Below are 17465 nucleotides of genomic sequence, written 5' to 3'. Positions count from 1 at the left end.
CTTTGAACACCATAGTTTTCCAAAAAGTTTTTATTCACCTACATATTCTTTAATCTTTATTGTTATATTGTTAGAAGTTCCTCTGTTCATTGTATGTCATTATTTAAGTTTCGGTTTAATTTATTTATTATTGTCTGTTTTTGCATTTGCACTTTATGTAAGAAAATAATTTATTCCTTTGTTACTGTTCTGCACTTTTGCACAGTTCAAATGTACGGTCTGCTGGTTTATTTTAAGACTTTCCAGCACAGTAGTAAGTCATGACAATGGTGTGGTAACGATCAAGCATGGGTATAATATTGTCGGTGGTGGGAGGTGGGTTTAGCATGGTGGGTGGGCGGGGGGGTGTGAGGCCCCAACTCAAATTCTGCTTAGGGCCCCATTAAAGCCTTGGGCCGGCTCTACCGGGACCTTTTTGCTGTAAGGCCACCGCACTAACCACTGCGCCACCATGCCGCCCTGTTAAACCTAAATGTGGCGGTGGCTGTGAGTGTGCCACACTTTACCAAGTTCGTATTCATATGGTCAAGAACACGTGGCTGTTCCCATGCTTACACATTTCCCTGCAAATTTATAAACTGGGAGAGGAATTTTATATTTAATATAACATTTGCATTGCTTAAAGCCCTGATGTGCACTGTCATGGTGTTAGTTTAATGGCATGCTGCCCAGTGACAGTTAGCACCTAGAAGCTAAGCAGTCACATGGTCATGTTTGAGAAATCTTTGTAGTGAAGCAGTTACAAGTTTTGCCAAAGAAACCAGAAGCCTGAGCAATAATATTCACCCTTTATTTTCTAAAAGGCCATGAAGGCATTTACAGCAATTAAAAAACAAAACAAAACAAGCCATCGAGCCGACAGTCCCAGACAGCTGAACTCTCAGCTGCCGTGTCAGGCAAACACAGCAGGAAGCAGATTCCACAAGACGCCCGAAACACAATCAAGGCAGAACTACTACACTTAATTTCAGACCTCTGAAACTGTTAAGCGATGGGCTCTAAACGGCAATATTTGAATACATCATGAAACGAATTTCTCCAAAAAGTCTACGCCTCTACATCGCAGAGGCAAATATTGTAGTTTTTACTTCACTTCATTTGTCTGACAGTTTTAGTGACTAGTTACTTTTCAGATAATTGTTCATACCATAGATACTAGTTACTTTTCAGATAACTGTTCATACCATAGATACTAGTTACTTTTCAGATAACTGTTCATACCATAGATACTAGTTACTTTTCAGATAACTGTTCATACCATAGATACTAGTTACTTTTCAGATAACTGTTCATACCATAGATAGTTACTTTTCAGATAATTGTTCATACCATAGATACTAGTTACTTTTCAGATAATTGTTCATACCATAGATACTAGTTACTTTTCAGATAATTGTTCATACCATAGATACTAGTTACTTTTCAGATAATTGTTCACACCATAGATACTAGTTACTTTTCAGATAATTGTTCATACCATAGATACTAGTTACTTTTCAGATAACTGTTCATACCATAGATACTAGTTACTTTTCAGATAACTGTTCATACCATAGATACTAGTTACTTTTCAGATAACTGTTCATACCATAGATACTAGTTACTTTTCAGATAACTGTTCATACCATAGATACTAGTTACTTTTCAGATAACTGTTCATACCATAGATACTAGTTACTTTTCAGATAATTGTTCACACCATTCCTGTCCAGTGAAAACCAGATGTGTTGAATTTGAGTGTTTGTGATAAACTGAAGGATGAAGCGTTCCTTTATGGGTTGAGAAAATTCTCCTACTTCTTAATCTGAATAAACTATTTAAAACCCTCTCGGATTAGTTGGAAAATCCCCATCAATCACAAAGCTGAAAATCGGGCTGTTTTTCTTTTTTAGGAGGTACGTGATTCTCACAGGACAGCCGTGCTACAAACACATGGTGGTCTTATAGAATATGATGCACTGCTGTAGATTAAAGTAACAAAGAGTACATAAAGTAGTCCAACTGGCTCCACTTTACACATCTACAGCAGTAAAATGCAACACGCACATTAATGCAACAGTCATATTAATCCAAAAGCATCAAATAGTAAAAACACTGACAGGGAACGTTTTATTGCACAATGTGTACTTTTACTTTTCAGATTTCAAGTAGATGTTACCAATTATACATACTTTTTTCTTAAGGTTTTGAATGCAGGACTTTTACTTGCAGGGGAGTACTTTCAGTGTTGCATTAGTACTTTTATTAAAGTAAAGAACGTGAATACTTCTACCACGTGTGCTGGTTGTTAAATGTATCTAAAAAGGTACATCACTATTCCTATCAATGAACTGCACAATGTGTAAAGTTATTTTATTCCAACTTTTAGCTGTATCAGTTACCTACTCACTGTTTTTTCAGCTCACGCTGCATCAACTGGCCTATCTTAACTATCTGTCCCATGAAAAATAAACTTTGTTCTATGAAAAATGAACTGGTGAGACATCATTACTGTGTTTGTGTGGATCGGTGCCTTAAAATATCATCTATATCTGTTAAAACAGTACTTCATAAAATAAGTGTACATTCAAACTGATTGTATATGCCCAGTGTATTGACTCTCCTGCTCACCCCACATCTACTCAGGGAAGAGCTCCAGGTACTGTGGGCAGAGATTTGTCTTCTTGTTAGCAAAACCTTCAGCCAACCTGGGTAGCATGTGTAAAAAGTAGAAATTCGACTTCTGTGTCCTCCCTTGGTGTCCATATGACCAGCTTACATTGCATGTCTGTAGTCCCACACACATCATGGTCAGTTGTGTCTGAAAGAACGAATATGAGAGCACGTTGCTACAAAATACGGATCAGCATGAGTTTACAATACTTCTAATTACACAGCCAGTAATCTCTTTTCTTGGGGAAAAAAAAAGTTATTCACCTGGAGGTATTGTGATTTATCCATCCTTTCCATTAGTAATAATCGGGTGCTGTCCGTCACTCAAGCGTTTGACGTTCAGTGACAGGACAAGCCGGAAGCCTCGCCCATAATTCACGCAAGGAGGTACCATGGGGGGCTGGGAACAAGGTGGATATTAAGTCCCTGAAATTAATGAAATAAAAATGTGCCAAAGAACTCGATGGATTACGAGAAAGGGATCTGATCAGCGTAACATCTTAAAAACCAACAACCGTTTAGTCAATCGTTACTTACGATTTAGCCATTTTACATTTCATTCTGCTTAATGGATTTATTTTATGCCTTTTTGTGTGGTTTGTGTACATGTTTTACACCTCTTGCGGTGTCTGCTCATTGTTTTCTAGAGCAGTGGTTCTCCACCTTTTTGGGGTCCTGGACCCCCTGCGTATTTTTGATCTACCCTGAGGACCCCTCCACCTGATCTTGGGGGAGGGGGGTTGCAATTTGATAGAAACAGTAGAAACTGCATTTTAAATTGCATTATAGCATTTATTCACTCTTTGGGGCAAAAATAAGAGCTTTCAGTTGTAACTTAGATATAGTTAACAAAACAGAATTCTTACGCAGTAACTTTTAACAATGCAAACGGGAGCGAGATCTCTTATTAAAATACAATAAATTACACTTGTGAAACAGATGTAATTAGAGGAAAAGTCCTGTTACCCTTTATAGTTTAGGTAGATAAAGGTCTCAGTCACATTTGAGTAAAATAATCCTATTTCTATAAATGTTATAGGATCTTTTTTTAAAAGATTTTATTTTCACGGACCCCTTGCAATTACACCACGGACCACTAGGGGGTCCGCGGACCCCCGGTTGAGAAACACTGTTCTAGAGGATGAACAGTTTTCAATTGTGTAAACTAGTAATAATACACGTTAGCCCCTAGATAACGGGTCTGACCCTTTAGCCGAGCGGTTAGTGACGTCGCCTTGTGGCGCAGTACACCCCGTATCGAATCCCGCACCGGGCAACAAAATAACCGGTTACAATAATAATAATAATAATAATAATAATAAATGTCACTACGTCTGCGTTCGCGCCATATCGCCGGCCTTGCGCCGTCTGGAATCTGGTGCCCCCTAATGTTGAATCCTTCTGGGTCGAGTTGGCTGATTAAAGGGGTTTTACAGTGAAACTCAATTAAGCCAAACAGCTTTGCACATGTAACCCGCTCCTGGGAGGACACGTCTCTCTAGGTTCGGAAGGAGCTCGGTGTTGAGCGCAATAACCCCAACACACCGCACCGCACCCAGATGTATTTAACCGCAGCTTTTAGTTGCTGATTCATAACAAAATAGTGCAACTGGCATTACGTTTACACCGACATGAAAAACAACAAACTGAGCCCTTTAAACCGAAGAGAAGTGGGATTTCTCCAGGAGTACTCTCTCAGTATGGCGAGTCTGGTACCAGTCCAGGTGACTGGCACAATCCTACCACAAGCAGATCCGGCGGAGTTCCGCGACGATGTCGATCCGGGTTCTTGGATATCGCGCGGGAAGGCCCGCCACCCACTGGGCTCGTGGACGTTTCCGGAATCCTCTCCGCCAATACGAGACCTGCCCGAGACACGTGAAGTGAGCTATACAACGCAGAACCGCCCCCCCTCCTGGCGGCGGTGTTGGGCTCTGCAGGGACTCGAACCCCTGTCACATGTTAACTGCTCCACTCCGGTCACTGTTGTGGCTTTAGTTCTACCTTAGCTCTCTGTTTGTACATTTCTGGCACGGCACTAATTATACTGGTCTTCTTTCCGCTACACTTTTCGTCAAACTGAAACGCTAAGAAAATGTGACTCAATTAAAAGAAGAAGAAAAAAAACCCTCTCTACTGCTCACTACTTCCTGTCCCCCGGAGTAGGGGCGGAAATGGTGAAATAAAAGACTGTTTAATGACAAAATAAAAGCATGAACTTGACGCTTAAGTCAACAGTGGTTCGTTTGTAACTTAATTTCTTGTCAACCTCACCTCTATTCCAACCCACATTTCCCAGCTGGGTTACACAAACTCGCCCCCACGTTTGAGGAAAAGACAAATAGGTTGATGTAAAAGATGAAACACTTACCAACAGTGGAGCCAGCGGTGGGCCGTCTTATCCAGGAAGGGCCGGTGTGGGTGAAGGCTTTTGTTCCAACCAAGCAGTTACACACCCGTGTCTCCTAATCAGGTTCCTCAGCAGAGACTCTACTGGTTGATTAGTGGGATCAGGTGTGTGACCAAAAACCTTCACCCACATTGGCCCTTTCCGGGTAAGACTGCCCACCCCTGAATGGCTAGGCATAACCGAAGCGGCCCATCCCACAGTTTAGGAGTGCCACCCAGTTAACCTTCAAGAATGACCTTAACCAACCGTTTAGGAGGGAACTGAAACAGCGAAGTCCCATTTCAGAGGTCATTTCCGCCCTTTCGCCAACAGTGGAGTCGCTTAACCCCAGAGACCCTCTGAATGTCACCATCAGCCCCATGCCCGTTCACATCACAGCCTTTCATGTTTAATCCTCCTGGCACACCACCTCTTCTACATTTTGTCAAAATTCATTTGCCCCCCCCCCCACACACACAAAACAGCCTAAATAGAAGGGGTGAGAGGGGGGGCAACTTCTTTATTGCCGCCATCATCGATATCACACTCCTTATCTGGGTCACTGCGCGCTGATTGGCTGCGTGGCAAATGGAGTGGAAAGTTTCCATTTTGTTCGGCGTCTTTCACGCTCCAAGCTCGCGCTCACTGGGGAAATTACGTGAATATTTTGGAGGGGTAAACATTTAACAGGTCCCCCCCCCCCCCAGAAACACCTTGTTGTTGGAGAGAGAGAGAGAGAGAGAGAGAGAGAGAGAGAGAGAGAGAGAGAGAGAGAGAGAGAGAGAGAGAGAGAGAGAGAGAGAGAGAGAGAGAGAGAGAGAGAGAAGGTGATACATAAATAGAAAATAAGGCGAGATAAAGGTGAGCTCAGCTTCCAGGACCTGGAGACTCTATTCAATCACACTAGATAACAAACCCCGGGGGATTCGTCATAGGCCTTCTCCCTGGGTGGCGAGGAGGCAGCTTTGTGATTTGGGTACTCAACAAAAATACTGTCTGCAACGTGATAGCACCGGGGAGCTTTGAGGCAAAACCGGAAGTGTAGTGTAACCGGTTATTTTGTTGCCCGGGGCGGGATTCGATACGGGGTGTACTGCACCACAAGGCGACGTCAGTAACCGCTCGGCTAAAGAGTCAGACCAGTTACCTAGGGACTAATGTGTCTTATTAGTAGTTTACAGTAGGATTGAGAAAAAAAAATTAAATTGTCATTGGGGAAGGTCCAGTTTTAGAGTGAACAGCTGTGGCTATTAATTCAAGATTGGTACTGTAAACTACCAATAACACACGTTAGCCCCTAGCTAACATGTCTGACCCTTTAGCCGAGCGGTCAGTAATGTCGCTTTATGGTGCAGTATACGTCGTATCGAATCCCGCACCGGGCAAGAAATTAACAGGTTACAATACGTTTGCTCCAGTGTCCACAGATTTGTTTTTTTCTTCTTAAATAATACCAGTGAGGCATTGCTTAAATAACAGCTGCATCCTTGCCTAAGTTCCACATCTCTGTATCAGAGAGCCGACACAAAAGGTCCCCTCTGGCCTCTCGTTTCCTACTCTTGTGTACTTTATACGCAGTCGCCGTAGTCGTCAGTTAAAGTTCAATACCTACTTACCCAAGTGGAGCTGACACAGCTGAACACAGTTTAGAAATTGTTTTGACAAAATATGACAAGACCATATCCAGTAGACGGTATGAATCATTCCCTTGCAGACTCTGTGTTTTTAAAAGCCACAGATGAGGATGACTCAGATACTTCAGTAAAATGCCTCAAGGTGAACGCACATTTGAGAGCATCTCAGAGATGATACTTTAACAAAAAAAAGCTTGGCAATGTCACAATATTTAATGTTAAAAATGCGCCTGAACAAAACAACACTATCTCCGTTACATCTTCGTGGGAAGGCCTTACTTATCAGAAGCTGCTGTAATTCACTATAAAAACCTTACGAGTACACACAGACTCCTCTGCTATGCAATAACAAGAATAGGTCAAACCTACTATGGCTGGACTGTGTATGGTCAGTGTTGGAAATTACAGCCAGTTGGTTACAGGGATAGTCAGTGGTAGTGTCTATAATGTGAATTCCTTGATATTAAATGTTCCTCTGCAGTTTTCTGTAGTGATCCCAGCTGGGGTGTAATTTCCACTGTGGAGGGGGGGGGCATGCCCCCCACACACACTTTCAAAGTCTTGTTTTTTTTTGTAACGGCAAAAATCGTGCTAAATATGTTAATTCTGCCTCTTTTACTCATTTCCAACCAATTACTGTTTCAGTGTTAGAGAGTACAGTCTCCAAGATGAAATCCTCCTCCTGCATTCTAGACATCATTCCCACTAAACTGCTCAAGGAGGTATTTTCAATGTTAGCCCTGTTATTCTGCAAATTATTAACAATTCTCTGGCCTCTGGTTCTTTTCCAGACAGTTTTAAGCATGTCATTGTTCAGCCATTGCTGCAGAAACCTAATTTAGATCCCCTGTCCTTAAGTAGCTACAGACCAATCTCCAAATTGTCTTTTTTTTTTAAATCTAAGGTTCTGGAGAGAGTAATTTCATCTCAATTAATTTATTTCATGAACACTAAAAGTGTTTTTAACAGTTTCCAGTCTTGTTTTGGAGTCCTTCATAGTCCAGAGACAGCTCTAGTTAAGGTCACTAATGACCAACTGCTGACTGCAGAGAGAGGTGACTGCTCGATTTTAGTTCTTTCAGACTGAAGTGCTGCCTTTGACACAATTGATCATAGCATCCTCTTACATTGCTTAGAGATTTGGATTGCCATCAAGGGCTTGGCTCTTAGTTTATTACACTCTTACCTCACCTACAGAACTTTTTTTGCTGTTCTAGGTAACTCTACTTCCTTGATGGCTCAGTTGAGTTGTGGTGTCCCTCAAGGCTCAGTTCTTGGCCCCCTTCTCTTTTCTATATACATGCTGCCTCTTGGCCAGGTTATTCAAAATCACCATGTGTTTTACCATTTCTAAGCTGACAACACTCAGTTATACATGCCACTAAAACCCATAGATCCTAGCACCCTAGCAAATCTCACAACTTGCTTCTCTGACATTAAATTCTGGATGTCCAAAAATGTTCTTAAATTTAATGATGATAAGTCTGATGTCATTCTGTTCGGTCCTCCAAATTCCATCAGCACTTTGGTACTAATCTTAGTGGACTGTCAGGTAGTCTTAAGCAGGCTGCTAGGAAACTTGGGGTAATGTTCAATGCTAACCTCTATTTTGATAATCAAATAAAACATGTCATTCAGTCATGCTTTTTCCAGCTCAAGGCAATCTCCAAAAGCAGGTCATTTTTATCAATTGCCGATCTGCAAAACGTTGTACATGCTTTTATCTATTCTCGGCTTGACTATTGCAGCACACTTTACTTGGGTATCAACAAGGGTTCCCTCCACTGTCTGCTGTTGATACGAAACACCACTGCTCGGTTGATTACCAGGACAAAGAGGCATGACCATATCACTCCTGTGCTTGCTTCCCTACACTGGCTCCCTGATATATTTCGTATTGATTTTACAATTTTATTGCTCACTTTTAAGGCCTTAAACAGTCTTGCCCCTACATACATTTGTGATTTATTGACCTGGTATACACCCTCTCGGCCACTAAGAACCACAGATTGAGCCCTTCTGGTTATTCCCAGGTCTCAGTTTGTCACAAAGGGGGATCGGGCTTTTGCTGTTAGAGCCCCAACACTATGGCACTCTCTTCCTACTGAACTAAGACAAACCAAGTCTCTAGCTTCTTTTAAATCTCGCCATAAAACTTTTCTTTTTGTGAAAGCTTTTACAAATGTTTGACATTTGTTTTTATTTATTCATACTGTTTTTTATTTTTACTCTTATTTGGTCTTGTTCTTATTTATGCGTTGTCTGGTTTTATTTTGTTATTTTTGCAAAGCACTTTGTAACATTTAGAAAAGTGCTATATAAATAAAGTTGTTATATTATTATAATACGCTTCTTTTTGACCAGCCATGAGATTCTCTCTGACAATGTGAATTGAGCTGCTGATTGTAAGGCCCTGATATACTTCAAAAAATTGCCATGGGCGAGTAGCCGACACGGACAGCCTGCCTATGCAGTTCTATAGTACATTTTGGCATCTGTGGATGCGGACATGTTCCACGCATGCATACTTGAAAAATTGCTCACTGAATCAGCAAGCAGCAGTTCATAAGAATAAAATGCCAGCAGCAGCAGTAGTTAAATTTAATGTCTTTCTTTGGGGAGGGGATGAAAAGAAACTGGAAATGTGAGTTGGTTTATTAGAAGGCTATTCAGTAATTTAGCCCAGCATAATCATATTTTCTGTCTAGACCTGTTGATGTTGGACTTATATTAACTGAGCCAACAAGGACACACTCTTGCTAGGTAACGCTATTACTATTTGCTAACGCTTGTTGGCGAGCAAAATAGTCACCAGCCCGTCACAAATTTCCAGAAGGGGAAAAAAGTGATTTGAGAAACTAAGTATTTAAGGTGGTTGTAAAACAGCACAATTTGTCTATTAACAAATGTAAGTCCACCTTAAACCACAGCAAGCATCCATCAAAGGCAGAGTCTTTCTGGCTGCTAGTTTACTTGACCATTAGACTCACACACCACAGGCTCAATAGGATAACTTGACTCTGCTTTTCATTTCCTGGACTCTGTGTTGGTTACCGTAGCTCCTAAATGCACGTAGAGCCCCCATTTTATTGTGTCCCCCCACTTCTCAAACCAAAGTCATGCCTTTGGATCCCAGTAATATTTGTTGTTAGTGTACCATCACATGACATGGTTAACCTACGTTCAAGTAAAAAAAAAGAAAAAGAAAAAGGCTATACATGCAGTTGCAAGAGCAATGCTTTCCACTCATATCTTGGGATGTTTGATTTGAAAGAGAACTCAATGTAATTGTAATTATAACTATTGTAATCATGTGTTAACTCCCTCTCTTTCATCTGTTTCTATCTGCAGATGTCTCTTTTTTCTAAATCTCACTATCACTCCATACCTGTAAATTAGATTCACTTTACACACAAAAACATATATATGTGTGTGTGTGTGTGTGTGTGTGTGTGTGTGTGTGTGTGTGTGTGTATACATATATATATATATAATGGTGTATATTCATATATAAAAAGCATGTCTTTATAGCCGAGATGTATAATTAAAAACTACACACATTATATGGAACATATACCGAAAACATAATTGGCCATGCACTTTCCTTATAAATAACATACATAATGATTACTTATTCATACTTAATTCTTCTAATTATATTATAAGAAAAAAATGCAGAAGTGGCCACGTTCATGAGTAAATCATAGTATGACACATATGAATCTATAAGACATGCAATACATACAAAACAAAGATTTACTATTGGAGGCAATGGGAAGTCCCAAGTGATTTCTATTTCTTTTTCATATGGGTTGTTCGGGGGCCTTTAAGCGTGGCTCTTCTTCGTGCCTCTCAGCTCATGGACAGCTGCTTTCTCTCCTACTCTGCTCTATGCTGGGCAGTTCCGGTGCGTAACCAGATGTGGAGAGAGCAGCAGAGTATTCCGTCCCCAGCATCGCTGTAGTATCCACGAACAGCAGTATATCCCCTCAACGTGTGATAAATGTGGAACGAGCCGGTGTCCTGTCGAACTCGGTATCCCCGTCGAGATTTGTTTCCCCCTAGCCAGACAAAAGCGTTCGCATGGAAACACGGGAACGCTTTTCGTAACTGATAACCATAACGGATCGTAAAAACTGAAAATTAAAACTAAGTAAAATTAAATTTAGTAGAAAAGCTCAAATCGATTTGAAATTTAATTCAAAATTCATTTAAATAAAATTGAAAAGTAAAAATTAATTGATAAGCTAATCCGATAGCTTGAGCTATCGGTTACGAGTGGGTTAATGTAAGCGTTAGGTTAAATTCGGGGTTAGACTGAGGTAGGGTTATGCTGACATTAGTGTAATGTCCGTAGACGCCTTGTCTTACTGACATAAGAATAATTCAAGAACGAGCCGACTTCGTAGGTTCTTAACTGTGTAGCTTTTACTAGCGTTCATCCGACATACAACCTTCATAACATGCGCTTCTCACTTCCTGTATACGTCACACGCACTGCACGTACACCCGTGAGTAGGTCAAGTTAAACACGTGACCTTTCATTCATTACATCTCCCCTTCTAAGATGATTTTCTAACCTGTATATCACCCCCCTTTTCACAAAAAAAATAAAAAATCCCCCACAGTACACAAGTCCATACGCCTCACAAATCCAGCCGGATTGCAGGCTTGCTCACCCTGCCAGAGCGAGTAACATATGGTGTGGAAGTTGGCATTTCTGCTGCTCGGGACTCATCCATGTTTCCACTCTCCCCTGGAGTGACATGGTCAGGATCCCTGCTGACAAAGGTGAGTGTTTTGGGTGTGGCCAACAGGTGGCGCCTGTTCCTTCTGTAATGTTCACCTTGAGCTGTCTCCACTATGTAGGATCTGGGAGTGGAGCTCTGACTGTGAACAACTGCTGGCATTGTCCATGTTTTCTGTCCATCAAGTTTGGTGAGTACTGCGTCACCCGAGTTCAGTGGGCGCAGTGTCCGCACGCCGTTCCTGCGGTTGTAGTAGAAAGCCTGCCTCGATTTGGCTGCGGCGTCAGCGGTTTTGATCAGTTCCTCTTTAGGCCAGGCCGGTTTCAGGTTATGCTGCAATGTGGGTAAGGTGGTTCTGAGTCTCCTACCCATGAGCAATTCCGCTGGACTGGCTCCAGTGAAAGAAGAGGGTGTAGCTCTGTATGTCAACAGGGCGAGGAGAGGGTCTTCCTGCCTTAATATGCGTTTGGCTATCTGAACAGCCCTCTCTGCCTGTCCATTACTCTGGGGGTAGTGTGGGCTTGAAGTCACATGGATGAAATCATAGTCCTCACTGAACCTCCTCATCTCTTCTGAAACTAGCTGTGGCCCATTATCGCTAACTACAATTTCAGGGATACCAAAACGTGCAAATGTAGCCTTCAGCCTAGCTACAACCTGACTGCTAGTAGTTGTTGGTAGATTTAGGATCTCCAAAAACCTGGAATAATAGTCAGACACTATCAAGTAGTTTTGCTTTTTGTACTCACACAGGTCTATGCCAACTTTCTGCCATGGTCTGGATGGGAGCTCACTTGACATTAAAGGCTCTTTTCTCTGTGTGTTCTTGTGTTCTCTGCAGAATTGACATTGCTGTATCTTTGTTGTAATGTGCTCTGTCATTTTGGGCCACCACACTGACTGGCTAGCTCTCTCTCTGCACTTAACTATCCCCTGGTGCCCGTCGTGTATTCTGTCTAAGATCACCTCCCTCATCTCTGTGGGAATGACGATACGACTGCCTCTGATGACTAAACCATCTACCTCAGATAACTCCCCTCTCACCTGATAAAAGTCTCTGACTGTCTCCGGCACTTTATCGACATACTCAGGCCAGCCGTGTCTGATGAAGCCCAACACTGTCTGGAGCTGCAGATCCCCATCCGTGCTCTGTTTTATCTCCTGCATCCTTTGAGGTGTGGCAGGCACCTGGGACACGATGGCATCAATGTGCGCTGCAACATCATCATGAGAAGCACCATCTCCGTAGCACTGCTCTGGGCCTCTGGAGAGTGCATCAGCCACAGCTAAAGTTTTGCCTGGTGCGTATTCAGCCACTGCATTCACTTTGTCCGGGTCAGGTCTGATGCCTGCCTCGTTGATGATATGACCAAGGAAGCGGACTTGTTTCTGTTTGAACTTGCATTTCGCTTGGTTCAGTTTGAGACCTGCTGTTTCAATGACCCCCAGCGCTTCTGCTAGGCGCCGGTCATGGATTTCCTCAGTCTCTCCATGTATAAGGATGTCATCCATGTACACCTCTGTGCCCTCTAGCCCGGTCAGAGTTTCCGCCATCTTTCTCTGGAAAATCTCTGGAGCACTCGTTATACCAAATGGAAGGCGGCAGAAAGCATACCTCCCAAATGGGGTGATGAAAGTGGTGAGCCCCCTGCTGTCTTCATGCAAGGGGATCTGGTAAAACCCACTTGCTGCATCCAACGTTGTGAAGAACTTTGACCCTGCGAGCCTTGGCATTATTTCCTCCATAGTGGGCAGCACGTATTTCTCACGTTTCACCGCTCGATTCAGCCTCCTGAGGTCAGCGCAGCAGCGAACCTCTTTCTTGTTCGGTTTCAGCACCGGCACCATAGCGGCGCACCATTCTGTGGGCTGAGTCACTTTTTCAATAATGCCCTCATTTTCCATGCGCTGCAGTTCTTTCTTAACCAGTGGTACAAGTGGCAGTGGTATCCGTCTGGCTGTATGCACCGCGTATGGCTGGGCACCCTCCACCAGAGCTATTTTCACTGGGTCTGTTTTCAGCAGTCCACTTGAACCGAAAACTCCACTGACCTCATTCATCCGCTTCACTAGACCCATCTCCACTGCCTCTGGACGACTCAGCAGACAGCTGCCTCTCCCCTTGATCACATACACTGGAAAGGAGTATTGTTTCTCCTTGTAGTTGGTTGTGGCTTGAAACTGTCCTATGCAGCTGATGTTTCCACCTGGGCTTATGAAGCATGTGTCAGGAGGTCCCAGTTTTATGTTTGGCTTCAGCTTTTTAAATGTCCCTTGGTTGATAACAGTAGCGTCAGCCCCCGTGTCAATTTTAAAGGTTATTGGTACATCACTTATTGTTAAACTAACAGTCCAATCTTCCTGACTGCTCTCTTTGCCAACTTCTCCCAGAAAGTACAGCTGTTTAACCTCTTCAGTGACTTCTCTCACCGCTTTAGAGTGACATACACGCTCCCAATGTCCCTTTTTATGACACTTGTTGCACTTACTGTTCGTTGCAGGACACTTCCGCTCATCGGTGTGCTGCGTCTTGCCGCACCTCCCGCATTCATCTACTTTGTTGGTTGCAGGTCTGCTGCCACCATGACGCTGTCCGCCCTTTTTGTTTTGGCGTCCGTCCCGCCGTCGGACAACATTGACGTTAGCCAGCTGGGCCTCTGGTTGGTTAGCTTGGAGGCTGAGCTGCTTTGTTATTGCCTCCGCCTGGCGCACTTGTTCAATGACTTTCACCAGAGTAAGGTCCGCTGTGAGCTGGAACTGACGGGAGAGCACCTTATCTTTTATGCCCACTACCAGACGATCTCTGATATGTTCATCCCTCTTGTCCCCAAACTCACAGTGTTCAGACAGCTCATACAATGTCCGGATGTACATCTCCGCTGTCTCTCCTGGCTGCTGGCTACGTTGATAGAAGCACGCCCTCTCATGTATGATGTTACGGCGGGGAATAAAGTAGTCGTCGAACCTTTTCAGTACGATATCATAGTCCACTTTATCACCCTCCGCCGCGAAGTCAAACGAGCTGAATATCTTTTCAGCCTCGCTGCCCATTGCATAAATCAGCGAACTCACTTGAATCTCCCCGTCGTCTTTATCCAGCTTTGTCGCGAGCCTGAAGCGCGAGAACCGTTGTTTCCACTGCGGCCATTCAACGGGGCAGTCAAACTTGAATTCACTCGGCGGATTAAACTTCGGCATGACCGCTCGTGTTCCGATACACAGACTATTCTGACACCATGTAATGTCCGTAGACGCCTTGTCTTACTGACATAAGAATAATTCAAGAACGAGCCGACTTCGTAGGTTCTTAACTGTGTAGCTTTTACTAGCGTTCATCCGACATACAACCTTCATAACATGCGCTTCTCACTTCCTGTATACGTCACACGCACTGCACGTACACCCGTGAGTAGGTCAAGTTAAACACGTGACCTTTCATTCATTACAATTAGGACGCTCAATCAAGCGCCCTGGTGTTGTACCGAAATCTGGCTGGTGGGGAAACAGATCTCGATGGGGAAACAGGGTTCGATTTAGCACCTGAAACACCGCGCCGATTCGTTTGGAAAGCGCAATGGCCAATAGGGACACTTCCGTGTTTACCAGCGATGTCTTTGGTCGTCCGACCAATCGTGTAACTTCACTGATGTTTAAAAAAAACTTCCGCGTTCTCGTTGGTCACCTGATCCAGCGGCCCAATCATGTAATGTCTTCTCTCAGTCGCTTTAACCGGAGCGCCCAGTCACAGAGATTCACGGTTGTACGGCTGGCCCTGCCGGCCGGCCCCCCCAGAAAAGACTTGCTGCCAAAAAATAGCAAAAAACTTCATGTATTAGATTGGTATTGTAGCATTATTTAGTCACGGCAATGGCTTCAGTGCCCCTTGGCATGGATTTTAAAGTGTCTCGGGGCGGCCTGGCAGCGTAGCGGTCTATTCCGTTGCCCACCAACCCGGGGGTCGCCGGTTCGAATCCCCGTGTTACCTCCGGTTTGGTCGGGCGTCCCTACAGACACAATACGCCCATTTCACGCCGCGGCCATCTTGGATTAAAAAAAAAACAAGCGGTGGGAATTTAGCCACGGCCCCTTCTTACTTCATTGAAAACACTGCTGGAAGCAACATGTCGTACTGCTGTGTACCATCCTGCAACTCCTATCAAAGAAAGGAAAGAGATAAATCTGTATATATATATTCACTAATCTTTCAATAGTGGATAGCTCTGTTCTGACACATCATCTTGATAACAGGAAAATGTGTGGATTTATATTGCTTCCCACATGTATGACATATCCTCATGTGTCCAGTGAGGTTTGGGCGACTCCACCTGATCATGACTACGACGTGAAGCCCCTTTCTGTGGAAGACCAGCTTGACGCAGTAAGAAACGCATCGCTTTCCTGGAGGACGAAAATAAAAAGCTGAAAAGTGAGCGTTTTGGTCTAGAACGCTTCCAGTGTGCGCCCAATCTGATCAGGTTTTACACTGGTTTTAAGGATTACCACACCCTCAAAGCACTCTTCCTAGCTTTACAGCCTACTGCAGAGTCCATGGTGCGATGGACTCCAATGCAAAGGAACAGCCATAACCTAGAACACATTTCTGTGTCTGGCTTCCATGCAGAGCATTTATCGCTGATTGATCAGTTTTTCCTGTTCTTGTGCCGTGTGAGGCAGGGCTTTTTTGCTCTGGATTTATCTGTACGATTCAATGTGTCGCCGGCCACAGTCAGCAGGAACTGTACGACGTGGGCCAACTATTTGCTCTTTATGTTAGGGACCCTCCCAATATGGCCTAGTAGAGCAGCAGTAGACGAGCTAATGCCACCAGTATTCAGGGAATTCTACCCAAACACAAGAGTGATGCTAGACTGCACAGAGATCCGCATCGAGACAGCTAGTTCGAAGGTTTTGAACACCATGACATACTCCCATTATAAAAGTAACACTACACTGAAATCCCTAATTGGGATTGGGTCAGTTAGCCTGGTAAGTAATCTATACACAGGATGTATTTCTGATAAGGATATAACTAAGAGGTCAGGTGTTCTGGACCTCTTAGAGTCAGGTGATGAGGTCATGGCCGATAAGGGCTTCCTTATCAAAGACCTGCTCGATGAAATAGATGTAAAACTTGTCATCCCTGCATTTTTAGGCCCAAGTGGACAGTTTAGCTGTGATGAGCTCACAGACACACAGACTATTGCTGGCTTGAGAATACACGTCGAACGGTCAATAAGACGCATAAAGGAGTACCACATTTTTGATGGAGTCATACCCCTTTCACTAAGTGGAACAGTCAACCAACTGTGGACTGTGTGTGCTCTCCTAACACATTTTCAGGGACCACTGTTTTAAACCTTTGTTAAATTCAGCTCACAAGAAAATAGTGCACACAAACCTTAGATAGATTGAAACATATTTAACTTCATTTCAGTGCAGTCCCATTTTTTAGCTCACACCTTGAGATGAGCAATCACTATCTTAGTTTAGTAAACAACTGATGATTTGAGTTGGTAGCGAGTTCCAGTTTATTGCTACAACAGAATGACAGTTGACCGAACATATTTTAGTTTAAAATGAACCAACAGTTTTGTTAAAGTTAAAGGACAAAGAATGAGAATATGGGACAATCTAATGTATCAATATTGAGTGTACAGTATAAAAATGAAATGTATCTTATTTTTATTTTATTGTGATTAAAGAGCTTCTTTGAATACAGCCCTGTGTGTGTGTCTCTCCTCACTGGCACAGGAGAGGCAGAAAGTACTCGAAGAAGAAAAGATCCAGCTTAGTTTTCATATTGTGGTAAATGACGGTAGGTGCTCGAGGTTGGTAGTCCAAACCATGTTTGCTGCTGCTGGCCCCGGCTGCATTGATTTCCGATTGAGTAAGAAGGGGGCGTGGCTAAATTCCCACCACTTAGTTTTTTTTAATCCAAGATGGCCGCGACGTGAAACGGGCGTATTGGCCGTGTCTGCGGGTGGGAAGCCGGATGTGGGTGTGTCCTGTTCGCTGCACTAGAGCCTGCTCTGGTTGGTCGGG

The sequence above is a fragment of the Lampris incognitus genome, chromosome 4, assembly GCF_029633865.1.
Source record: "Lampris incognitus isolate fLamInc1 chromosome 4, fLamInc1.hap2, whole genome shotgun sequence".
NCBI lineage: Eukaryota > Metazoa > Chordata > Actinopteri > Lampriformes > Lampridae > Lampris > Lampris incognitus.
This window is presented reverse-complemented; position numbering follows the sequence as displayed.